This window comes from Balaenoptera physalus (genome assembly GCF_965194825.1).
Source record: "Balaenoptera physalus genome assembly, chromosome: X".
Classification (NCBI taxonomy): domain Eukaryota; kingdom Metazoa; phylum Chordata; class Mammalia; order Artiodactyla; family Balaenopteridae; genus Balaenoptera; species Balaenoptera physalus.
In genome coordinates, this window is record NC_138903.1 from 134,547,021 (window position 1) to 134,572,839 (window position 25,819).

At 37.5% G+C, this 25,819-nt stretch overlaps 2 protein-coding genes across 4 annotated transcripts in view; one reads left to right on the forward strand and one right to left on the reverse strand.

Annotated features, from left to right (window-relative positions):
- Nucleotides 1–9,381, reverse strand: part of TMLHE (trimethyllysine hydroxylase, epsilon) — a 64,533-nt gene extending 55,152 nt beyond the window's left edge. The window contains exon 1 of one of the 3 annotated variants that reach the window (XM_082447861.1): nucleotides 9,233–9,381. The gene's annotated coding sequence lies outside the window, so the exon portion shown is untranslated. The remainder of the gene's footprint in view (nucleotides 1–9,232) is intronic. The other 2 variants (XM_082447859.1, XM_082447860.1) reach the window with 2 other exon arrangements.
- SPRY3 (sprouty RTK signaling antagonist 3) overlaps nucleotides 41–25,819 on the forward strand; it is a 110,538-nt gene continuing 84,759 nt past the window's right edge. Inside the window, exons 1-2 of the mRNA XM_082447890.1 lie at nucleotides 41–9,102; nucleotides 19,278–19,320. The gene's annotated coding sequence lies outside the window, so the exon portion shown is untranslated. The remainder of the gene's footprint in view (nucleotides 9,103–19,277; nucleotides 19,321–25,819) is intronic.

Here is a 25,819-nt window from a genome sequence, read left to right on the forward strand (position 1 = left end):
ACAAATTAGAACAGTAATTTTATCTTCTTGGTGGATGGCCTCTCTTATCAACACAAAATATCTCTTATGTCTAGTAAAAAAACCTGCCATAAAGTCTTGTTTTATATTATTATATCTAAATCAGGTTTTTTTGGGGGGGGTAGTGTTTGTGGTGTATATTTATTCCACCCTTTTGTCTCTTATAAACAGCACATATGTAGTTAGATTTTGTTTTTTAACCTCATGATTTGTCATTTAATTAATGTGTGAAGTCAAATATTTGCTTTCTATTTGTCTTGCCTGTTTTGTTACCTTTCTCTCTTGCTTTGCTTTGCACTGATTAGGTAATTTGTATCATTCCATTTCCTCCTTTGTTTACTTGTTAGTTATACATTCTTTTACTGTTTTTTTAAAAGCAGTTATTCTAGTGATTATAACACGTATCTCTGATTTTTTTAAATTATAATGCAAATTAAAGAATTTATATTAGCTCTATCTTCCTTCTTCAACTGCTGTTGTGTATTTTAATTATACACACACACAAACACACACACATACATCCCACAGGGACATTCAGATCTACCCACATATTTAACCTCTCCATTGCATCCATTTTATATCTCCAAGCGTTCATTTGGGATCATTTTACTTTGTATCTCCAAGTGTTCATTTGGGATCATTTTACTTCGGCCTAAAGATCCTAAATATTTCCTTTGGTGTTTGGTGGAAGGTTCTGTAAGTTGGGACCATCTAAAAACATCCGTCTTACTTTCATTTCAAAGGCTATTTTCATTGGATATAGAATTTTCGATTAGCAGTTAGTTTCTCCAGCATTTTGAAGATATTGTTCCATTATGTTCACATTGTTTCTGTTGAGAAGTTAAAGCCAATCTAATTGCTACTCCTTGTAAGGTAATACATCTTTTTTCTCTGTTTTTAAGATTGTTTCTTTTTCTTTATTTTTTAGCAGTCTTTATTAAAATACATCTAGATGAGGTTTTCTTTATTTATTCTGCTCTGAGTTATAGCACTTTTTAAATCTGTGACTTCATGCATGATTAGGTTATGTATATGGCACAACTGACATTAAGAAAGGGAGATGATCTTTGGTGGGTCTGACCTAATCCAGCAATCCCTTAAAAGGGACAGGGATCTTTCTGGTGAAAGAGACTTGAAGCAGCAGAGGAATCTGCTGTCTGCTTCTATTGGCTTTGAAGATGGAGAGGACTATGTGGCTGATATGCAGCAAGGAAACAGCAACCTCAGTCCTACAGCCACATGGAATTGAATTCAGCCAACAGTCTGAATGAGGGTGGATATGGATTCTTAGCCAAAGCCTCCAGAAAAGAATACAGCCTACCCAACACCCCAATTTCAGCCTTTAATACACTGACCAGAGAACCCAGTAATGCCATGCCTGGTCTTCTGACATACAGAACTATGAGATAATAAATGGATGTTTGTTTAAGTACTAAGTTTGTAGTAACTTGGTATGCAGCAATAGCAAAATAACACAATACTTTGTTACTTTTGGAAAACTCTTAGTTATCATCTCTTCAAATATTGTTTCTGCACCATTCTCTCTCTCCTCTCCTAGGACTCCTATTACAAATATATCAGATATTACATGTACTAGGTGCCAGGCATTCTTATAAGTGCTGACCCACTGCATTATATCTCTATCTGCTACCATCCCAGTCCAGGCCCACCATTATTTCTCACTCAAAGGCTGCAAAAGCCTCCCAACTGATCTATCCATACACACATTTGCCCTCCCTTCAAATCATTTTGCACACTGTAGGAATGGTGAATTAAAATATATATATTAGTCTATGTCATCCCTTTTGAATGGATCCCTAGGGCCTTCAGGGTAAAGTCCAATTTACTTATCATGTTACGTAATGCCTCCCATTACCTGATCCTGAGCTACCTCTCAGCCTCACTTCCTGTTATTTACATCCTTGTACTTCATTGTTTATAGTTTCCCAGACCCACTATACTTTCCTAATTCTGAGAAACTCATGTTCATGCTTTTTGTTCCCTCAAACTGGAAGCCGTTCCTACTCTGTCTTTTATACGTCTTTCAAGAATCAGTGGAGGTATCATCTCATCTAAGAATTCTTCCTTAAAGTCACAGAATGAACTAGTAGCTTTCTTTTGTTCTCTCATTATAGTCTGTTTATGCCTCTGTTTTCCTTCTCAATATATTTTGTTGAAATTATATGTCTTTATGTCTTTCCCACCAGTAATACTTGGACATATCTCAATGTGAAGACCTCTGGGTCATTCATTTTTGTACCCTAACATCTAGCATGGTTCCTAGTACTTAGGAGAATTTCATAAATGTTTGTGGACATTGGATTGAATTACTTTTCTTCCAGCTTCATAGCCTCTTTAAATCTGGTAAGATATCTGCTCTAAATCTTCAGTTAAGTAAGTAATAAAAATATTGATGATGTCAAGCCAAAGGTAGGGTTTGCAACAGGCCATCTAAAACTCTTCCTTTGCTTATGGTCTGCTATCAGCACTCTTTTAGTATGGTAATTTAATTAATTAATACATAATTGTATTAGTTATATAACCCATCAACATGGATTCATAATTCTTGTTCACAAGGGGGTCATAAAAGACTTGTTAAAATCTTGCTGAAGTTTCATTCATTCATTCATTCAATGTACATGTTATAGCTGTCATATTTCCATAAACACCTCTAATAATCAGAAATAAAAATTAGATTTGAGTGGAACGTCTTTGTTTATTGATAACACTGTGTAATTTTCTAAGTACTCACTTACTTGAAAATCTGTTCTAGAAGCTAACCCAGGACATATTTAGTTTATTGATTAGTAGATTGAAAACTCTTCCTCCTTTTCCTTTGTTAGAAGTGGTAGTATACTTATATAAGTCCAGTGTTAAAGCACCTGTCCTTATTCTCCTTAATTCTTTTGCTCATTGAGAATAGTTTAACAATATCAAGTTATAACTTATCCATCCCAGGACACATGTACTTTTTCTTTCTGAGAATGTAGTTAAAATTGTTCTTGTTGTCTTTGCAAATATGTATTTATACAAGCCTGAGGTAATTTGGGGCCTTAACCTTCCAAATACTAATCCTTTAGGCAAGTGCCACCTGTTATATTCATCCTTCTTTTCCATCTTTTATATATTATTCTTAAAAAAATAGCAACTATTAGGTCATTGTAAAACTTCCCTTGCAACCCCATAGTTTCCCTCATTTCTCCTTTAATAGAATAATTTGCTGTTTCATAGTCAAAATGATGTTTTTGAGAGCTTCCCAACCTTTAGAGTCTAAAGCCATCTTAATGTAAATTAAAGTCCAACAAGTATCAATCACAATAACAGAAACTTTTGGAGAACAGCCATAGCTAGAAATTCTAGTCAGAATAAGCAATTACATAATAGGTCAATCTGAATCTTTTCATGGTTATTACTAAGGAAGAAGCATTACCCCCTAAAAGGCTTAAAGCCAAGAGTCCATTTAGCTCCTGTCAATTTTTCCTTCCAAATGTCTCTCAGATTTGTCCTTCTCTTTCCATTCCTATAGATGCCTTCATCACCTCATACCTGGACTACTGCCATAGACTAGATGGTTTCCTTGCCTCCATTCCATCCATATTCCAATCCACTTTCCATACTATTGCCAGATTAATCTTCTTAAAACACTTTCATCATGTCACTCTCCTGCCTGAGACCTAGCTCAAATGTCACCTTTGTAAAATCTTCCTAACTCCCCTAGGAAGAGTTAGTAGCTGCCTACCCAGTGTTTTCACAGCTCTTTGTGCATACCCTTATTAGTGCACTTACAACACATACAATAATTGCCTGTTTAATTATTTTTCTCTTCCCATTTGCTGAAAGCTCCTTGAGGGCCGACAAAAGGATTGAGTCATCTCTTTACAATGGCTTCACATAATCGGCTCCATCTATCTTGCCCACTGCCTCAGGGCCTTCACATATGTTGTTTCCTTTGCCTACCATATTCTCCCTCTCATTCTTCCTGCACAATTCATTTAACAAATATTTATTGGGTGTCAACTATGTGCCAGGAACTATTTTAGGCACTTGGAATTTATCAGTGAACAAAACAGACGACAAAAATGCCTGCTTTCATGGAGCTTATCCTCTAGTGGAAGGAGGTAGACAAAGATAAACATAATAAATGAGTAAATTATATAGTATATTAGAAGGCAATAAGAGCTATCTGGCAGGATAAAGGGATGTGCTGGAGGTAGTAGGACACTTAAACAGGGTGATCAGGGTAGACTTTATTGAGCAAAATGATATTTGAAGAAAAAGGGAATTATTCATGAAGATATCTGATGTAAAGTAGGCCAATACGAAAGCTCTAAGCTGAGATTATCTGTCATATCTGTGTCTGTGTTTAACTAGTGCAATAATATATTGGATTACATGAGTTAAAAGAATGCTCCTTTACATCAGGGCCTCAAAATTAAATGCCCACAGGGGCTAGGCAAGTAACATAAATAGGTAAAGTATAAGAGACAATAGGGGATTGTGGTAAGAGCGGTGAACTGAAGAATGCTTGATCTGTCCAAAAATCCTAGCCACTACTCAGCTCTAGCTAATTATTGCCAGACAGTCCGAATGTTGCCAGATTTGAGAGGAGCCAGAAATGCACATTACATAAGAAATCTCCCAATTTGTAATGTTGACAACTGAATTAGTTCGGGTGCTCTGAGAAGGAGATGCCATGACAGGAAGAGATGTACAAGTGGTTTATCAGGGGAAACATATGTGAGAGAAAATGGAGACAGAGTTTGAAAAGACTGGGACAGCTGTTGGGCCATGATGTAGGTCTAATCCCTGTGGAGGAGGGTAAATGCAAATCAAAACCACAAACAGATACCACCTCACATTTGTCATAATGGCTATTATTAAAAACACAACAAATAACAAGTGTTGGTTAGGATGTGGAGAAAAGGGAACACTTGTGCACTGTTGGTGGGAATGTAAATTGGTACAGTCACTCTGGAAAACAGTACGGAGGTTCCTTTAAAAATTAAAAATAGAACTACCATATGATCTAGCAATTTCACTTCTGGGTATATACCCTAAAAAGTGAAAGTACTAATTTGAAAAGATACGTGCACCCCTGTGTTCAATGCAGCATTGCTTACAATAGCCAAGATATGGAAGCAACCTAAGTGCTCACTGATAGATGAATGCATAAAGAGATGTGGTATACACACACACACACACACACACACACACACACACACACACAGGAATAATGTTCAGGCATAAAAAAAGAATGAAATCTTGCCTTTTTCAACAACATGGATGGACCTAGAGGTTATTATGCTGAGTGAAATAAGTCAAACAGAGAAAGAGAAATACCATGTGATTTCAGTTATATGTGGAATCTAAAAAACAAAACAAATGATTAAACCTAGCAAAACAGAAACAGGCTCATAGACACAGAGAACAAACTGGTGGTTGCCAGAGGGGAGAGAGGTAAGGGCGGATGAGAGAAACAGGTAAGAGAGATTAAGAGGTACAAACTTCTAGTTACAAAATAAATGAATTGTGTGGATTTAATGTACACATAGGGAATATAGTAAATAACATTATAATATCTTTGTATGGTGATAGGTGGTACCTAGATTCATCATGGTGATTGTTTTGTAATGTACAGAAATATCAAATCACCATACTGTACACCTGGAAGTAACATAGTGTTGTAGGTCAATTATACTTCAATTAAAAAAAACGAAGTCAAAATGGATTGGACATAAATGGAAGATAAAACTATAAAACTTGCAGAAGAAAATATAGGAGAAAATCTTCGTGACCTTGGATTAAGCAAAGTGTTCTTAACCAAAAAGTAGAATTTACAAAAGAAAAATGATAAATTGAACTTAATAAAAATTCAAAACCTTTGTCTTTCAAAAGACACAATTAAAAAATGAAAAGATAAGTCACAGACTGGAAAAAATATTTTCAAATCATATACCTGATAAAGGATTTGTATCTTAAAAATATAAAGAATTCTTACATCTCAATAATAGGAAGGGAAAAAACCTTATTGAAAAATGGGCAAAATATTTAATAGACTTTTCTCCAAAGAACATACACAAATGGACAAGAAACAGATGAAAAGATGTTCAATATTATTACGATTAGGGAAATGCAAATCAAATTCAAAATGAGATATTACTTCACACCCACAAGGGCAGCCAGAAATTTTTTAAAAGGAAAAATAACAAACATTGGTGAGGATGTGGAGAAATTAGAACTTTTATACACTGCTGGTGGTGCATGTAAATGTAATCAATATAAAATGGCACAGCCCCTTCGGAAAATACTTTGGCAAAAGATTAGACATACAGTTACTATATGACCCAGCACTTCCACTCCTAGGTACCTACCCAAGAGAATTGAAAACATATGTGCATCCAAAATCTTGTGCGTAAATGTCCATACCAGCCTTATTCACAATAGCCAAAAGGTGGAAATAACCCAAATGTCCATAAACAAAAGGTGGTATATACATATATTATATACCATTATTTGGCCATCAAAAGTAATGAAGTACTGATTCACATTACAACATGGATGAAACTTGAAAACGTCACACTAAGTAAAAAGAAGCAAGTCACAAAAGATTGCATACTGCGTGATTCCATTTATATGAAATGTCCAGAATAGGCAAATCCATAGAGACAAGAAGCAGATTAGTGGTTCCCAGGGGCTAGGGTGGTAATGGGGACTAAGTGCACATGGGCAAGAGAGAGGTGCCATTGAGGTGATGGAAATATCTAATATTGGATTATAGTGATGGTTGCACCACTCGATAAGTTTACTAAAAATCCTTGAATGTACACGTAAAATGAGTCAAATTTATGGTGTGTAAATTATATCTCGATACAAAAATTTAAAAACACTTTGGGAAGTAGAGAAAATAAAGTTTATGTCAATTGACACAATTTATTAGGGGTCATACAGAGCTCACTGGGCTGTTGTATGTTGTTGATGCTGTCATTGTTGCCGTGGTTATGGTGGCTTTCCCATGAGGGCTAAGGGTCAAGCAGTGATTTGGGTCTTTTACAATAAAAATTTAAAAAATTAACAGAAAAAGAATGTTGCTGGGTTGAAATTCTGAGTAGCAGTGGGGGCGAAGAGAAGTGGATGGGTTTAAAAACATATTCAGGATGCGGAAGTGACACGATTTTGTACTGATTAGATACTGGGAATGGGGAAGAGTGAGGACGCCTCAGACTTCACATGCTTCAAGTTGAACTCCTGTTGTCCTCTCAAACCTACTGTCCTCCTGTGCTGCTAACCTCTGGGAGTGGAGCAGCACCCTGGCACGGAGTAAGCGTTCATTGATTGTCTTTGGAGTGGAAGGATGAACGAACAGAGTAAACATACGGCCAGCGCATCCACCAGGTCCTCCAAACAACCAGCCCTATACTCACCCACAAGGTCAGCTCAGCAGATGTCTATCAGAATTTCCCTCTCACTCTATTGACCATTTGGGAAATCAACAGGTCCCACGCCTTGAACAACACTCACATTCATACCGGTGGCCACTCCTTGCCTAAACCCTGCAGCTGTGGCAGGGACCGGGTTTTGCCCAAAGCCTCTCATCCTGTAAATTCTTTACACGTGGGCAATGGCAGGTACATGTACAGCCCATATGAGCATGGGGGACGTTTGGTGTTGTAGAAAGAGGGTCACAATGGTGCCCAACTGGTGGGTCTATGTTCACTTTGGCTCCAAGCAGAAAGAGACGTTTCCCATCCGAGGGGGTTTATTAATCCAGGGCCCACAGCTCCACCCACCCACCATCCTGGCAGGCAGAAAACACAGCTGCCAGAAACACTGCAGACAGTGAGTGATCAATTTGGATATTTTACTGCTGTTCCCAGGGTTGACAAGCAGAGATACAGAACCGCTTGCGGTTCCTGATACAGATACCAAAACCAGGAAGTGATCCCTCCCAATCCACCCTTCCCAGAAATAGAGAATGAGGTGGGACACACAAAAGACGCCCCCAGACTCAACCGACAAATTGAAAATCCCCTTCATCATACTGGTTATGAGATAAAGTATAACCTCTTTAAGTATCGTGATACATAAGCACATTTACCTCTCATGGTTGTGAAGATTACAGTGTTTTGCACAATATATGGTTGCCGTTATCATTATCACCAGTTCCTTAATGAGGAAGAATCAGAATGACAGTACAATGTCCTTCCATAGTGTTTCTAATTCTTTGCCTTTATAGTTAAGTTAATGTAAAATAAAGTGTAATTTTTACTACAGTGTTTCCTGAAAGGGCAATACCAAGCTAAGAGGCAACCCTAAAAGACTTCTGTATGGGAAGGGAATATGGACGTATTCCCACACATGGGAGCTCAAGTTTGTCTTTCAGTGCTTGAGTATATAGTTAAGTCACCAAGTCTTTTACGATTAGACTTTTGCCAGGCAGTGTACTATGCTCATTCAACCCATAAGGTTTTGGACAATCATCTGTCATCTGGTTAAAATCTTTCATGGTAAGGCATTCAGAAGAGCATTCTTCAGAGTTAACATTCAACTAAGGCATTGAATGAATGTTCTTTCCAGTTTTCAGGGCAGTCAGTAAAGTAAGTAAGCCTAAATAGGCTTTTCAGAGTTGTTTTCAGAACAGAGAAAGAGCTGCCTTGCCTAGCTTCCCCAATGCCCTGCCCTGCCACTCCTGACTCTTGCTAGGTTTCCTGCTCAGGAGGGGCAGAGAAAGGGTAAAATCTGGGCAGAAAACATTACCAAGAAAGAAAGTCAGTGCTGCAAGGTCTTGCAGACAGCCGAGTTCCACCTGCCCAGCAAAGTAAAGCAGGGAGAGGGTAGGGACTCGCCGAAAGCTAGACCCAGTCAATGACAGACCCAGGGCGGGGAAGTCCGATCGAGTTGGAGACAATGTACTCTGGGCGTCAGTCCCGGCGCAAGGTTGCTCAGCTCTTCCAGCTCTGCCCAACCACTAGGCCCATCTGACCCCGCGCTGATCTCCGGGCGGGCTGTGTTTCGCGCAGCTGGCACAAACCGTGACGAGAGCCCCGCGGCAAGGCACAAGTGGCCTTCTCCTCTGCCGGGGTAAAGGTGAGTACCAACGCCCCGAGGCCGAGCAGCGGCCTCTCACTGCGCCAGGCCTGAAAGCCAGCGGCTGGGCAAACCCACTCATCGCGCCCACCCAGAACACCCCTTCGCCGACCCACAGGGCGGAACCCACCTGTGCCGGAGGTCGCGACTCCCCGTTCAGCAAAGCGGGACGAACTGCAAGCAAAGAGAGCCTCGGAAGGCAGCCCTGCACCCGCCTTTCGCTTTTTGCCCTGAAACTGTCGGCTCCGCGCTCCCCTCCCCCAGCGCGCTCGGACCCGGCGCCTAGCCTGGAGGCCCCGCCCCGCTCCTTCCGGCCATGCAGGGTGGGGGCCTCGCGCGCCTGGGATCAAGCGGGCTTCGGGGCGTGCTGGAGCCTCTGATGCAACAGGGCTGAGCCGGGCCGCTCTGGTTGATTGCCTTCATTTAGCAGATTGGGAACCACAGGCGCAGACAGGAAGATAGACCTAGAAAACTACGCGTGTAAAACCTAGGTCGCCTTGCTTGCCGTTTCAGGACTCCTCCCAGTACGCTCCTATTTATGGTGGTTTATCGAGGGTCGCTGGAACTTAAATTCTTCCGATATCCCTCCACCACTTTCTTGAACTTACATCGCATACCACTCCACTGCTGGACTCCCACCAATTTACTTGAGCACCTTGAATCCAAGGTCCAGGTGCAGTGTTAAGCACATTGAGCACTAGAATGGAACGGGCCGTTAAGAATTCATATCTTATGCACGTAAAAACTGAAGAACAGTACATATTACAAAGAAGGACAAAAAATGCGCTGAAATAGTATGTGCAATGGAAATTCAGGGCAAAGGGAAGAAATTGAGAGCAACAACACACAACAGATGTAATGTATAGACATTGAAAATGGGAAAGTGAGCAGTATTGTAGTTATTGGAGAGTAAAATTGTTACTCAAAAGGGTAATAATAAAGGAAAAGATCTGTAGAAGTCAGCATCAACAAAAGAAGAAAAAACCCTTCATACTTTTACCCTGGAATTCTTGCTGCCAGACGCTTTACCCCTATTTGTCTATTTGGAAAATTGATCCTTTTTCGTGGGTCCAATATGACCAATGTATCCAGCACAGGCCTCAAGTATACCACTTACCGTTTTGGATTATAATTTCTCTCTTTGCATGCCTGTGTCCCCCAATGAGCACGTACCTTCTTGAGAGCAGAAAATTCATATTTTTCAAATTTATATTCCAAGTCCCTAGCCCAGACCTAACAAATATTGTGTTTAGTGAATATTTGTTTAGAATTGTGTAAACCAGTGAGTAGAAAGAAAAAAGGCTATAGCTAGGATGTGAATTAATATACAGAGGAATAACTGAATAAAGTGAGATGACAGACTCAGACTGGTGCTCATTCAGGCAGCAAACATTAATGAGTGTCTACTGAACCCCAGGTGCAGTATTAAGCACTGGGTGTAAAATGGTAAAAAAAAGCAAAGCAAAACAAAACAAAACAGATAAGAGTTCATGCCCTTATCGAGTTTAAGAACAAACAGGAATTGGCCAAGCAACAGGAAAAGGAACATCCCAGATGGAGGGAACAGTATGACCAAAGGTCCTGTAGTAGGAAAGAACATGACAGTAGCAATTAGAGTGATAAGATCAATAAAGGTAAGGTGAAATCAACAGAAAGTACTCAGAAAGAGGCAAGAGGTTGATAGATAAAGCCTGTAAGAGTCGGAAAAAGAAGCCAGTTGCCTTAATAATAGTAACCAACATTTACTAAATTTGCGCTATATGCCAAATGGTGAGCTGTGTTTTATAACAAACACTTAAGATAAATATTACTGTTATCCCTGATTTAAGGATAAGGAAACTGGGGCACAGAGAAGTTAAGCAATTTCACCAGGATCACACAGTAGTTAAGTGTCAGGGCTGAGATTCAAACCTAGGTAATCTGGCTCCAGATCGGAGGGCAAGAACTGTAATAAAAGCACAAATAAAAACTACAAAGAACTCTTTTACAAAATATGTTCATTGTTCTCAGATATTTGGCATCTATCAGAAACAATACTAAGAGCTTCAAGAAACAATGTCCTGGACCCAAATATTAATGCTCTAGACATAAGACTTTGGCACAGACATTGGTTGGTATTGGCAGTGGTGGTGGTGCCTTTGGTAGGTGATACCATCAAGCAGCAATGATCTTAACATTAGGCATCAGCAGCAAGCCAGAGCACAGGAAGTAGAAAATAGTTGACATGAGTGCTCTTTTCTGGGGCACGTATGAGATCTTGGGCAAAGGACATCAATTCTTTAACCCTCAATTTCCTAATTCACAAATGAGCATAATAATAGTATCTATATTACAGGTTTGTGGTGATGAAATGAGACAATATGTGTAAAGTGCCTGGCCATATCTGACACACAGTAAATGCTCTATGAGTGTTAGCTGCTATGACGGTGATGTACTTTAGTGACTGGAGGGGAGGCGTGACCAACCAGGCAAGGTGTGGCTCGGGTACAGTTTGGGGAAGGTGATATGGCATATCAGATAAATATTGAATAGGTAGTGAAACAAAAGTTTATTTCCTCCTCTTTGCATCAATTAAATTATTCCCCCTCTGTTATAATTGCTTACTTGTTGGTTTCCCTTATTATGATTTGTGTGTTTGTGTGAAGAAGCTAACATAGTGTCTAGGACAGAGTGGGAACTTAAAGAACATTTGTTGAATGAATGAGTTAACGTCTGAGTAAAAAGCAATAGGTATAAATGTGCTACAAAATAGGAAAAGAAAAAAACCAATGATAGTATCTGGGTTTTATGTTTTAGCCACTCTGGCCTTCCTTTATGTTACTAGAACTCACCAGGCTTGTTCCTGCTCTGATTCCAAAAATATAATCTGCTTATTTATTTGTCTCCACTTGTACTGCTAATACTTAAGGCCAAGTGTTGGCAATTTTTTTTTAGAAAAAGGTCAGGCAGTAAATATTTTAGGCTTTGTGGGGCACATGCAGTCTGTCTGCCACTATTCAAATCCATGTTCATTGAGCAAAAGTAGTCACAGACAATATTTAGATGGTGAGTGTGGATATGTTCTAATTAAACTTTATTTACGAAAATAGACAGGAGGCAGAATTAGGCCTGTGGGCTCTAATTTGACAATCCCTGCTCTAGACTAAAGTACCACCATCTCTTGCATGGGCTATTGTATAAGAAAGATATGTGGGAGCCACCATCTCTGGCCAACATCTACATCTTGGTTTTATCAGCATCTTAGTGAAGCTTTCATGCTTTCTAATCTTGTTCATAACCTTAAGAGTTGTTGAAAAGTGATTCAAAGTGTGTATTGTAATTTTGAACTTTTATTCATCAAAATGGTCTTTAAAAGAACCAACTACTAGTGATCTTTGAAAGGTTAAAAAATAAAGAAAAGAAAGAAAGAAAATGAACATTCATAATAAAAGTAACTTTTATTATGTAACTAAAAGTGACTTTAGCCAGAAAATAAATATTCTGTACACAGTGCAATGTTGAATTTGGCTGAGGCTTTGGTCTATGACAACAATTCTACTATACACTCTATACAGAAACAAATGAATGCTAAAAGTTTTCAGAAGAAATCGTCTAGGCCATGCAAAATTTCCCTCATCTACTGATGGATAAAAATTTGGTAAAACCTGAAAAGTGTATTAATTTTGTATATGAGGATATGAACAGGGTATGGACATTTCTGACTCTCAACAGAAATATGATTCAGCACAAATTTAGTAGCCTGTACAATAAGTTTACACCGAAGAGGCATTTCATTAGTTTAAATTGACAAAAACCTACCTGAAACTAACTTAAGTGAAAGAGAAATTTATGGAAAGGTAATGGGGTGTCTCACAAAATTCTAGGAGTGGAGCAATCAGAACTTGGAAAGAACAAGGTACAGTTAGGCCTCAAGAATGGTCAAAACCAAGGATTCAAATGCCATCAAGACTCTATCATTCTTTAATCTCTATTCTTCCTCATACATTTATTTGTGAGCTCTCTCCCTCTCTCTCCCTCTCTCTTTCTCTCCCTTTCTCTCCCTCTCTCCCCCTCCCTCCAAAGCTCCTTTTGTTTCTCAGGTCCATGCAACAGGAAATAGGGTTACTGACACCTTCCTAAATTTTCATCTTACAGCTTCAACCACTGGAGAACACTATGCCAGGTTGGATCATCTGAAAAGCAGATGCCAAGTTGGCATCTAGAGATTTATTGTGGGTAATGATTAGGAAGATAAAGAGGAGGAGCAGGAGTGGGCAGGGAGAGACTTCAGACCACAACACAGGTCTGACGCTTGTTAAAGGATAGGAAATGAAGGAGGAATGGGTAGGAAGTGCCTCAGATTGCAGTGCAACTCTATGGAAGTAACAGCCAGTCCAACTGGGGAATCCAGAGCAAAGGTTGCTGATGAGATGAATCCCGCATTGGACAGAAATGGCCCTAGTATCACTCCTGTGCTCAGAAAATGGCTGGAGGTGCTGGGATGGGAATGGCCTTGGATCAAATGATGCAAAAATATCCTAACAGTGTTACAATTGGAGGCTGTTGGCTGACTACATTCCTCACAATAGGTTTCTTCTTGAAAGAAAATCTGCAAGGCACCTCCAGGGCTGCCACAGACACTGTGGTCCCATATCCGTAAATCTGAGGGAGGGATTCATCAGCCAGGTTTAAGTCTGGTGCCTATGCAGAACGAATCAACTGTAGCTAAGTGAGTGATGTCACATTATATTAAAGGACAGTTTTCAAGAGTGAGCAATCATCCCAGTTTGGCTAGGACTGAGAGAGTCCCTGGGATGTGAGACTTTTGCTAAAACAAGGATGGCTGGCTATCCCAGAGGTACCCATCTTAATAGGGATGGGAGGGGCACTTAAGACCATCCTATAGGTTGTATACTATATAAACCATTGCATTTTACTGCGTTTTATGGAGGAAATTCTACATTATAATGCTTTTATTGGATTAGGAGAATTTATGAAAGTCTAAGAATTAATCCTTTGAAAATGCCAAAGGTGTCATACTTTATTTCATATCATGCTCAGTCTCCTGTGCATTTATACATGCTTCCTCCATCTAGAAAGCTTCTCTCACTGAAACCTCTCTCCCTTTACCCCTCATACCACCGTTAGAAATGCCTCTTGCCCATTGCTTTGCTTTCTATAAGGAAGGATTCCTCTAAATGAAGATTAAATCACGTAATGAACGCTAAGCACCTATTTAGAGCGCAGCGTAAAGTGGTGGCTTGCATCAGTCACAGCTCTTAGTTGCAGGCAACAAAAGCTGAGTCTGGATGATTGAAGCAGGAAAAACGTTTAATAAACCTATACTGTGAATGGCACTAGACTAGCACTCCTGCTGTTACAAAAAATCGTTAAACTGCATAAGATATGTAAGGAAGCTGTTTACAGTTATTGAACAATACTCAGCACAGTGACTGTGACCCACAGAAGAGAAACTCACAATGTAAGCCCTCAGAATCACATGAACTCTTTGCCTATTGACAATTTCCTGACCCCAACATGGAGAGCTGGGATCCCCAGCTGAGTTTGGCAGTCTCACTGAGCTCAGGAGGCAAAGCTGTACAGATGTTGGAATGAGCAAACATATGTCTTGGGGCTTTCAGCAAATCTTTAAAAAGAGTGAAAAGGTCATAGAACTTATTGTTCTTGGTTCCAAGACTTACTATAAAGCTACACTTATCAAAACAGTGTGATACTGGAGTAAGAAATGACAAATAAATCAGTGGAAAAAATTAGAATCCAGTAATAGACCTACACATATATCGTTATTTATTTTTGGTTTGTTCAATCATTCACCCATCAAAGAACATTTGGGCTGTTTTCAGTATTTTTGTATTGTGAATAAAGCTGCTATGAACATTCATGTACAGGTGTCTGTGTGAACACAGGTTTTAACTTTTCTGGACTAAATGCCTATGAATACAATTACTGGGTTATATTCTAGTTACATGTTTAATATTTTAAGAAACTACCAAACAGTTTTCCAGAGTGGCTATGCCATTTTACATTCCCACCAGCAATGTATGAGAGATCCAGTTTCTATGCAACCTTTCCAACATTTTGTGTTGTCCATATTTTTTATTTCAACTGTTCTGATAGGTCTATAGTAATATTTCATTGTGGTTTTAATTTGCATTTCCCTGCTGATTAATGATGGTGAACAAATTTTCATATGCTTATCAGCTATCTGTATATCATCTTCAGTGAAATGTGTCTTCATGTATTTTGCCCATTTTTTGCTTGGATTATTTCTTATGGTTGAGTTTTGAGAGCTCTTTATGTATTTAAGATACTAATCCTTTGTTGGATATGTGTTTTTTTTCTCTTTCTCTGTTGTTTCTCTTTTTTTTCATCCTCCTAAGTATTCCATACAGTAAAAGTTCTGAATTTTGATCAGGTCCAATTTATCAATGTTTCTTTTATTGGCTGTGCTTTAGGTGTTGAGTCTAAGGACTCTTTGCCCAAACCTATATCCCAAATAACTTTCTCAGTTTTTTCTAAAAGTTTTATAGTTTTGTGTTCTGTATTTAAGTCCACAATCCATTTTGGGTGATCTTTTGTAAAGTGTGAGACTTAGGTTGAGGTTTATATTTTTGCCTCTGGATGTCCAGTAGCTCCAGGACAATTGCTTGAAAGGTTATCCTTACTCCATTGAATTGACTTTGCACCTTTGTCAAAAATTATTTGGATATATTTATTTGCGTGGGTCTATTTTTGACTTTTTTTTAAATAAATAAATTTTTTTCTTTATTTAGTTTTGGCTGCGTTGGGTCTTTGTTGCTGTGCACAGGCTTTGTCTAGTTGCGGCGAGCAGGGGCTACTCTTTGTTGTGGTACGTGGGCTTCTCATTGTGGTGGCTTCTCTTGTTGTGGTGCATGGGCTCTAGGCACGTGGGCTCAGTAGTTGTGGCTCGCGGGCTCTAGAGTACAGGCTCAGTAGTTGTGGTACACGGGCTTAGTTGCTCCGTGGCATATGGGATCTTCCCAGACCAGGGCTTGAACCCGTGTCCCCTGCATTGGCAGGCAGATTCTCAACCATCGCACCACCAGGGAAGTCCTGTTTTTGACTTTTTAATTCAGTTCCATTTATCTAGGTGTCTGTCCTTCTGCCAATACCACACTGCCTTGATTACTTCAGTTACTTTTATCTAAAGTCACCAATGCCATTAAATAGGAAAGGAAGTCTCGTAAACCATTGAATATTGAAGAAAATGAAGCTCAAACTTTACCTCATACCACTCACAAAATTTAATTTAGGATGAATCATAGACAAAAACATAAATGCTAAAACTATGAAGCTGAAAGAAGAAAACATGGGACAATATCTTCATGATCTTGGGTTAGGATGATAGAAAACAGAAAAAATCATTAACCATAAGAGAAAATTGATAAATTGAACTTCATCAACATTAAAAACTTCTGTAATCAATGACATTGTTATAAAAATGAAAATGTGAACCATGGACTGGAAGAGAAAATAGAAAAATCATTAACTATAAAAGAAAATTGATAAATTGAACTTCATCAACATTAAAAACTTCTGCAATCAAAGACATTGTTATAAAAATGAAAATGTAAACCATGGACTGGAAGAGAAAATAGTCACAATACATATACCTTACAAAGGTTAGGTATCTAGAATACATAAAGAACTCTTTGAAAGATAAAGCACAAACAAGCCCAATTAGAAATAGACAAAAGACTTCAATGTGTACTTAACAAAAGAAGATACATGAATGACCAATAAACACATGAAAATATGCTCAATATCATTTACTCTTTAGATGAAGGGGAAAAATCACAAAGACAAAACACTTCACACCAATACAAATATATAAAATTTAAAAGAATGATACCATCAAATGTTGGTGAGAATGTGGAGAAATTTGAACTCTCATACCGTGTTGATGGCAAAATAAACTGGCACAATTGCTTTGGAAAATTATTTAGTAGACTCTTCTAAAGTTAAAAATACACTTTCCCTATGACTCAGTAATCCCACTTCTAGTTATTTACCCGAGAGAAATGAGAATACAAATTCCTACAGCATTTTGTACACAAATGTTTATAGCAGCTTTATTTGTAATAACTCCAAACTGTAAACAATCCAAATGTCCATCAATAGGCAAATGGATAAACAAACTGTACATCCATAAAATGGAATACTACTCACCATAAAAAAGAAATGAATTACAAGTGACAAACATGGATCAATTTCCAAGACATTACGCCTTGTTTCTATTTTTAAATAAACTACTTATTTTGGAACAATTTTACATTTACAGAAAAATTGCAGAGTGCAGAAATTTCCCATATAACCACCACCCAACTTCCCCTCATGTTAACATCTTACAAAGCCATGGTACATTTGTCAAAACTGAGAAAAAACTATCAATTAAATGCCAACTATTTGTATTTTAAAAAGAAACATTATGCTGAGCTAATGAAGCTAGACACAAAAGAATACATACTATGACTCAATTTACAGGAAATTCTAGAAAATACAGAACTAAGGTATGGTGATTGAAAGCAGAATAATGATTGCCTGGGGCAGAGAGAATGTGGGTTTACTGAAAAGAGGAATGAGGGAATCCTTCGGAGTGATGGTAATGTTCTGTATCTTGATTGGGATGTTGGTTAACACAGTGTATACATTTGTCAAAACTCACTGACCTGTACAGTTAAGATTTGTATATTTAACTGTGTATAAATTATAATTGATAAAAATTAAGTTGGAAGAAAGGATATTTAGAAAGAAAGAATCACTGTGAGGCATGGAGAATCAGGTATAGAGCTAAGTTTCCAAGTTCAACAACCAAAAATTCACTGCACAACTGGTGTGGTGAGGAAACCACTATTCTTACCACTGCTACTTCTGCATTACTGTAGTCACTTCTATGCTGGAAACTCAATCTGGCAAATATTATGGCTGCTCACAGAGAGAGCATGAAAGAACAACTAAGTTTTCTGATCAAACTCTGTCACAATCATTATGGTCAGTTTACTTATTCTCTTCACGTGATTCTAAATAGTTTTAAACCATTGTTTTAGAAGACGTATTCCGTGCATGTCCTGTATTATAAATGGCTTGAAATCCATTTTGGATTTACACTAAGAAATGCATAAAACAATGAAAAAGTATATTTTAGTCACCTCATCATATTAATTTTTCTCTTATTACCTATTTCTTTCTAGTCTTACTGCTGGTGAGGCAAATCCTCTGGGCTCTGGAGTCTGACAAATCTAAGTTTTTATCCTGGTCCCCTTGCATTGTCCACCCTAACCCTTATTCGCACCCACTCTACCACTCCCCCACTTCCATGAGTCTCCTTTTCCTTAAATTAAACATTCCCTGTGGTTCAACTATTTCTCATAAATTGTGTCTTTGGGAGTCTGGAGGCCGAGTTCCCAAATGATGTCCTCTCCACTCCGGGAGTCAGGATGATATCAGCCAACATCCCTTCCTTCCAGTACGGTCAAAGATTTATTTGGGCTTCACAGGGTACTACCAGTAGTGCTGGGCCCAAATTCATCAGTATGACTGACCTCCTGGGCAAGAGACTCAGGGTCTCTGGGACTCCAGAGCCTCCCAAGGCACTCAGGGTGCTCCTCATCTATATCCCATCGTACCTCACAGCAGCTATACATCTAATAGAGGGACCTCTCCAGCAGAGCTGTACAAGAGACCCCCTGCACTGCCCCTACTCTGCCCATACTTTTACTACAAACTCTCAGCAGCCAAAGGCCACCCCCAAAGTACAGGCTGGGTGATAGCCTCTCCAGAGTATAGGGTCACCCCCTCCAGCTTTGAGGCATTTTTTATTTTTAAAAAATTTTATTAATGGAAAATTTCAAATCTATACCAAAGTAGAGAGAATGGCATAATGATCCCCATATACATATCACCCAGCCTCAACTATTCAATTCATGGCAAGTTGTGTTTCACCTAGATCATTTTGAAGCAAGTCCCTTATATTTTATCATTTCATTGGTAAATCTTTCACTTTGTAGTTATAAAATAAAAGGACTTTTAAAATTTGACAGAACCATAATACCTTTATCACACCAAACAGTATTTCCTTAATATCATCAAATATTCAGTTGGTATCCTAATTTCCTACTGTCTCATACATGTGGTAAATGTTTTCTCTTTTTCAGTTTGTTTGACTCAGACCCCAGTAAGGTCCAGAAATTGAAACTGGTAAGTTTATTTTTTAAATCTCTTTGAATATAGATTTCTACTTTATCTCTCTGTTTTATTTTTTCTTGCCATTTGTTTGTTGAAGGAGTGTTTATCTGTAGTTTCCCAGAGTCTTAATTTTGCAGATTATTTATGGGCATGTTTTTAAATAGATTTATTGAGATACAATTCACATACCATACAATTCACACATTTAAAGTGTACAATTCAGTCACTTTTACTATATTCACAGAATTGTGTATTCGTCATCACAATCAAGTTTAGAACATTTTCATCACATTCCAAAGAAACCCTGCACCCCTTAGCCATGATCTTCCACTGCCCCTGACACTGGCAACCACTAATTTACTTTCTATCTGTATAGATTTGCCTGTTCTGAACATTTCATGTAAATTGAATCATACAATGTGTGTTCCTTTGTGACTGGATTCTTTCACTCAGCCTAATATTTTCAAGTTCAATTCACGTTGTAGCATGTGTCAATACTTCATTTCTTTATATGACTGAATAATAGTCTATTGCATGAATACACTACATTTTGTTTATCCATTTATTAGTTGATGGACATTTTTATTGTGTCCTCTTTTTGGCTTTTGTGAATAATGCTGCTATGGACACGTGTGTACAAGTTTTTGTGTGGAGTTATGTTCCCATTTATCTAATAGTGGAGTGGCTGGGTCATATGGTAACACCGTTTAACCATTTGAGTAACTGCCAGATTGTTTTCCACAACAGCTGCAACATTTTATATTCTCACTAGCAGTGTATGAGGGTTCCAATTTGTCTGCATCTGTGTCAACGCTTGGGTTTTTTTTAATTGTTGTTTTTTTGTTTGTCTTTAATTATAACCATCCTAGTGTTAAGTGGTATCATATTGTGGTTTGGGTTTACAGGTCCCTACGGACTAATGATTTTGAGATATTTTATGTGCTTATTGGCCATTTGTATATCTTCTTTTGAGAAATTTCTATTCACATCCTTTGCCCATTTTGAAATTGGGTCATTTGTCATTTTATTATTGAGTTGTAAGAATACTTTACACATTCTGGATACAAGACCTTAGAAGGTATATGATTTGCAAAAATATTCTCCCATTCTGTGAGTAGTTTTTTCACTGTCTTTTTTTAATTTAAGTTTTCTTTTATATTGGAATATAGTTGATTTACAATGTTGTATTAGTTTTAGGTGTACAGAAAAGTGATTCAGTTATATATATATCCATTCTTTTCCAGATTATTTTCCCATATAGGTATTACAGAATACTGAGTAGAGTTCCCTGTGCTATACAGTAGGCCCTTGTTGATTATCTATTTTATATATAGAAGTGTGTACATGTCAATCCCAAACTCCTAATTTATCCCTCCCTTCCACGTTTCCCCTTTGGTAACCATAAGTTTGTTTTCTATGTCTGTGAGCCTGTTCCTGTTTTGTAAATAAGTTCATTTGTATCATGTTTTTTAAGATTCCACATATAAGTGATATCATATGATATTTCTCTTTCTCTGTCAGACTTCACTTAGTATGATAATTTCTAAGTCCATCCATGTTGCTGCAAATGGCATTATTTCATTCTTTTTTTATGGCTGAGTAATATTCCATTGTATATATGTACCACAACTTCTTTATCCATTCCTCTGGCGTTGGACATTTAGGTTGCTTCCAAGTTTTGGCTATTGTAAATAGTGCTGCAATGAACATTGGGGTGCATGTATCTTTTTGAATTATGATTTTCTCTGGATATATGCCCAGGAGTAAGATTTCTGGATTGTATGGTAGTTCTATTTTTACTTTTTTAAGGAACGTCCATACTGTTCTCCATAATGGTTGTACCAATTTATACTCCCACCAATAGTGTAGGAGGGTTGTCTTTTCTCCACATCCTCTCTGGCATTTATTGTTTGTAGACTTTTTGATGATGACCATTCTGACCTGTGTGAGGTGATAATCTCACTGTAGTTTTGATTTGCATTTCTCTAATAGTTAACAATGTTGAGCATCTTTTCATGTGCTTTTTGGCCATCTGTATGTCTTTGGAGAAACGTCTATTTAGATCTTCTGCCCATTTTTTGATTGAGTTTTTTTTTTTTTGATATAGAGTTGCATGAGCTGTTTGTATATTTTAGAGATTAATCCCTTGTCAGTCACTTTGTTTGCAATTATTTTCTCCCATTCTGTGGGTTGTCTTTTCATTTTGTTTATGGTTTCCTTTGCTGTGCAAAATCTTTTAAGTGTAATTAGGCCCCATTTGTTTATTTTTGTTTTTATTTTCATTACTCTAGGAGGTGGATCCAAAAGGATATTGCTGCAATTTATGTCAGAGAGTGTTCTGCCTAAGTTTGCTTCTAAGAGTTTTATAGTATCAGGTTTTACATTTAGGTGTTTAATCCATTTTGAGTTTATTTTTGTGTATGGTGTTAGAGAATGTTCTAATTTCATTCTTTTAAATGTAGCTGTCCAGGTTTCCCAGCACCACTTATTGAAGAGACTGTCTTTTCTCCATTGTATATTCTTGCCTCTTTTGTCATACATTAATTGCCCATAGGTGCGTGGGTTTGTTTCTGGGCTTTCTATCCTGTTCCATTGATCTATATTTCTGTTTTTGTGCCAGTACCATACTGCTTTGATGTCTGCAGCTTTGTAGTATAGTCTGAAGTCAGGGAGCCTGATTCCTCCAGCTCCATTTTTCTTTCTCAGGATTACTTTGGCTATTCAGGGTCTTTTGTGTTTCCATACAAATTCAAAAATTTTTTGTTATAGTTCTGTGAAAAATGTCATTAGTAATTTGATAAGGATTGCATTGAATCTGTAGATTCCCTTGGGTAGTATAGTCATTTTGACAATGTTGATTCTTCCAATCCAAGAACATAGTATATCTTTCCATCTGTTTGGGCCATCTTCAATTTCTTTCATCGGCATTTTATTGTTTTCAGAGTAAAGATCTTTTGCCTCCTTAGGTAGGTTTATTCCTAGGTATTTTATTCTTTTTGATGTGATGGTAAATGGGATTGTTACTTTAATTTCTCTTTATGATCTTTCATTGTTAGTGTATAGAAATGCAACAGATTTCTGTGCATTAATTTTGTAACCTGCAACTTAACCAGATTCACTGATGAGCTCTAGTAGTTTTCTGGTAGCATCTTTAGGATTTTCTATGTATAGTATCATGTCATCTGCAAACAGTGACAGTTTAACTTCTTTTCCAATTTGGATTCCTTTTATTTCTTTTTCTTCTCTGATTGCCGTAGCTAGGACTTCCAAAGCTATGTTGAATAAAGTGGTGAGAGTGGACATCCTAGTCTTGTTCCTGATCTTAGAGGAGATTCTTTCAGCTTTTCACCATTGAGTATGATTTTAGCTGTAGGTTTGTCATATATGGTCTTTATTATGTTGAGGTAGGTTCCCACTATGCCCACTTCCTGGAGAGTTTTTAATCATAAATTGGTGTTGAACTTTGTCAAAGGCTTTTTCTGCATCTATTGAACTGATCATATGGTTTTTATTCTTCAGTTTGTTCATGTGGTGTATCACACTGTTTGATTTGCAGATATTGAAGAATGCTTGCATCCATGGGATAAATCCCACTTGATCATGGTGTATGCTCCTTTTAATGTATTGTTGGATTCGGTTTCCTAGTATTTTTTTGATGATTTTTGCATCTATGTTCATCAGTGTTGTTAGCCTGTAATTTTCTTTTTTTGTGGTATCTTTGTTTGGTTTTGGTATCAAGGTGATGGCGGCCTCATAGAATGAGTTTGAGAGTGTTCCTTCCTCTGCAATTTTTGGGAAGATTTTCAGAAGGATAGGTTTTCACTCTTCTCTAAATGTTTCATGGAATTCACATGTGAAGCTATCTGGTCCTGGACTTCTGTTTCTTGGAAGTTTTAAAATCACAGTTTCAATTTCAGTGTTTGTGATTAGTCTATTCATATTTTCTATTTCTTCCTGGTTCAATCTTGGAAGATTGTACCGTTTTTAGAATTTGTCCAGTCCTTCCAGGTTGTCCATTTTATTACCATATAGTTGCTTGTAGTCTTGTAGTAGTCTCTTGCGATCCTTTGTATTTCTGTGGTGTCAGTTGTAACTTCTCCTTTTTCATTTCTAATTTTATTGATTTGAATCCTCTGCCTTTTTTTTTTTGATGAGTCTGGCTAGAGGTTTACCAATTTTGTTTATCTTTTCAAAGAACTAGCTTTAATTTCATTGATTTTTTTGTCATCTCTACTTCTTTTTGTTTTGATCTTTATGATTTCTTTCCTTCTACTAACTTTGGGTTTTGTTTGTTCCTCTTTCTGTAGTTGCTTTAGGTGTAAGGTTAGGTTGTTTATTTGAGATTTTTTTTGTTTCCTGAGGTAAGATTGTATTTCTATAAACTTCCCTCTTAGAACTGCTTTTGCTGCATCCCATAGGTTTTGGATTGTCATGTTTTTGTTGTCATTTGTCTCTAGGTAATTTTTGATTTTCTCTTTGAGTTCTTCAGTGATCCATTGGTTGTTTGGTAACATATTATTTAGCCTCCACGTGTTCGTGTTTTTTACAGTTTTTTTTTTCTGGTAATTGATTTCTAATCTCATAGCGTTGTGATTGGAAAAGATGCTTGGTATGATTTCAATTTTCTTAAATTGACTGAGGCTTGCATTGTGGCCCAGGATGTGATCTATCCTGGAGAATGTTCCATGTGCACTTGAGAAGAATGTGTATTCTGCTGCTTTCAGATGGAATGTTTTATAAACATCAGTTAAGTCAATCTGCTTTAATGTGTCATTTAAAGCCTGTGTTTCCTTATTTATCTTCTGTCTGAATGATCTGTCCATTGATGTAAGTGGGATGTTAAAGTTTCCCACTATTATTGTGTTACTGTCGATTTATCTTTATATGGCTGTTAGCATTTGCCTTATATTTTTAGGTGCTCCTATGTTAGGTGCATATATTTTTACAATTGTTATATAGTCTTCTTAGATTGATCCCTTGATCATTATGTAAAGTCCTTCTTTGTCTCTTGTAACAGTCTTTATTTTAACGTCTATTTTGTCTGATATGAGTATTGCTATTCCTGCTTTCTTTTGATTTCCATTTGCATGGAATACCTTTTTCCATCTCCTAACTTTCAGTCTGTATGGTTCCCTAGATCTGAAGTGGATCTCTTGTAGACAGCATATATACAGGTCTTATTTTGTATCCATTCAGCCCGTCTATGTTGTTTGGTTGGAGCATTTAATCCATTTACATTTAAGGTAATTATCGATATGTACGTTCTTACTGTCATTTTGTTAATTGCTTTGGATTTGTTTTTGTAGGTCTTTTTCTTCCCATCCTCTTTTATTTTCTTCCCTTGTGTTTTGATCTATATTTAGTGTTGTGTTTGGATTGCTTTTCTTTTTTGTGTGTATCTATTGTAGACTTTGGTTTGTGCTTCCCCTGAGGTTTTGATATAGCCGTCTGTATATATACAAGATTGTTTTCAGTTGCTGGTCTCTTAATTTCTAATGCATTTCCAGTATCCTGCATTTGTACTCTCCTCTTCTCATGATTGCCGGTTTTGATATCATATTTGTGTGTGGATGATTTCCTACCTTTACTGTATGTTTGCCTTTACTGGTGAGCTTTCCCATTAGTAATTTTCTTGTTTCTAGTTCTGTCCTTTTCTTTTCCCCCTAAAGAAGTTTCTTTACCATTTGTTGTAAAGCTGATTTGATGGTGCTGTATTCTCTTAGCTTTTGCTTGTCTGTAAAGCTTTTGATTTCTCCATCAAATCTCAATGAGAGCCTTGCTGGATAGAGTATTCTTGCTTGTAGGTTTTTCCCTTTCATCACTTGAAATATATCATGCCACTCTCTTCTGGCCTGCAGAGTTTCTGTTGAAAAACCAGCTGATATCCTTATGGGGATTCCCTTGTATATTATATGTTGCTTTTCCCTTGTTCCTTTTAATAGTTTCTCTTTGTCTTTAATTTTTGTCAATTTGATTAATATTAATATGTGTCTTGGCATGTTCCTCCTTGGGTTTAACCTGTATGGGACTCTCTGCACTTCTGGAACTTGAGTGAGTGTTTTCTTTCCCATGTTAGGGATGTTTTCAGCTACAATCTCTTCTCAGCCCCTTTCTCTCTCTTATCCTTCTGGGACCCTTATAATATGAATGTTGGTACATTTAATGTTGTCCCAGAGGTCTCTGAGACTGTCCTTATTTCTTTTCATTCTTTTTTCTTTATTCTATTCTCTGGCAGTGGTTTCCACCACTCTGTCTTCCAGCTCACTTATTCATTCTTCTGGCTCATTTATTCTGCTGTTGATTCCTTCCAGTGTATTCTTCATTTCAGTTATTGTATTGTTCATCTCTGTTTGTTCTTTACATCTTCTAGTTCTTTGTTAATCATTTCTTGTATCTTCTTGGTCTGTGCCTCCACTCTTTTTTTGAGATCTTGGATCATCTTTACTATCATTACTCTGAATTCTTTTTCAGGTAGATTGCCTATCTCCACCTCCACTTCACTTAATTGTTC